Genomic DNA, 1,754 nt, shown 5'->3' with positions numbered 1-1,754 from the left:
TAATTCAAACTCGTGATTCATCAAGTAAATATACTCAACATCTACTCAAATCATCTGTGAAGTAAGAACATAACGATATCCACTACATGCCTCAGCACTCATTAGATTGCACACATTAAAATGTATTACTTCCAACAAGTTGCTTTCTAGTTCCATTTTACTGAAAACGAGGCTTTCAGTCATCTTGCCCATGTGGTATGATTTGCATGTCTCAAGTGATTCAAAATCAAGTGAGTCCAAACGGTCCATTTGCATGGAGTTTCTTCATGCATATACACCAATAGACATGGTTCGCATGTCTCAAACCTTTCAAAACAAGTGAGCCCAAAGATCCATCAACATGGAGCTTCTTCATGCGTTTTATACCGATATGACTTACGTGGCAGTGCCACAAGTAGGTGGTACTATCATTACTATCTTTTGGCATGAACATGTGTATCACTACGACCGAGATTCAATAAACCATTCATTTCAGGTGTAAGACCATTGAAGGTATTATTCAAATAAACAGAGTAACCATTATTCTCTTTAAATGAATAACCGTATTGCGATAGACATAATCCAATCATGTCTATGCTCAACGCAAACACCAATCTCGATGGTAGAGGGAGCGTACGATATTTGATCAACCTTGGAAATACTTCCAACACATATCGTCATCTCACCTTTAGCTAGTCTCCGTTTATTCCGTAGCTTTTATTTCGAGTTACTAACACTTAGCAACCGAACCGGTATCTAATACCCTGGTGCTACTAGGAGTACTAGTAAAGTACACATTAACATAATACATCCAATATACTTCTATCGACCTTGCCAGCCTTCTTATCTACCAAGTATCTAGGGTAATTCTGCTCCAGTGGCTGTTCCCTTTATTACAGAAGCACTTAGTCTCGGGTTTGGGTTCAACCTTGGGTTTCTTCACTAGAGCAGCAGCTGTTTTGCCGTTTCATGAAGCATCCCTTTTTGCCCTTGCCCTTCTTGAAACTAGTGGTTTCACCAACCATCAACAATTGATGCTCCTTCTTGATCTCTACTTTTGTGGTGTCAAACATCGCGAATATCTCAAGGATCATCATATATGTCCCTGATATATTATAGTTCATCACGAAGCTCAAGCAGCTTGGTGGTAATGACATCAGAGAACCATCACTATTTCATCTGGAAGATCAACTCCCACTCGATTCAAGCGATTGTTGTACTCAGACAATCTGAGCACAAGTTCAACAATTGAGCTTTTCTCCCTTAGTTTGCAGGCTAAGAAAATTGTCGGAGGTCTTATACCTCTTGACGTGGGCACGAGCCTGAAATCCCAATTTCAGCCCTCGAAACATCTCATATGTTTCGCGACATTTCAAAACGTCTTCGGTGCCTCAACTCTAAGCCGTTTAACTGAACTATCACGTAGTTATCAAAATGTGTATGTCAGATGTTCGCAACATCCATAGACAATGTTCAGGTTCAGCACACTGAGCGGTGCATTAAGGACATAAGCCTTCTATGAAGCAATGAGGACAAACCTCAGTTTACGGACCTAGTCCGCATAATTACTACTATCAACTTTCAACTAAATTTTCTCTAGGAACATATCTAAACAGTAGAACTAAAGCGCGAGCTACGACATAATTTGCGAAGACCTTTTGACTATGTTCAGGATAATTAAGTTCATCTTGTGAACTCCCGCTCAGATAGACATCCCTCTAGTCATCTAAGTGATTACATGATCCGAGTTAACTAGGCCGTGTCCGATCATCACG

Source organism: Triticum urartu, chromosome 6A (genome assembly GCF_056163025.1).
Source record: "Triticum urartu cultivar PI428250 chromosome 6A, HENAU_Tu73, whole genome shotgun sequence".
In the NCBI taxonomy this organism is placed as follows: Eukaryota; Viridiplantae; Streptophyta; class Magnoliopsida; order Poales; family Poaceae; genus Triticum; species Triticum urartu.
Note: the sequence above shows the minus strand (reverse complement) of the source record.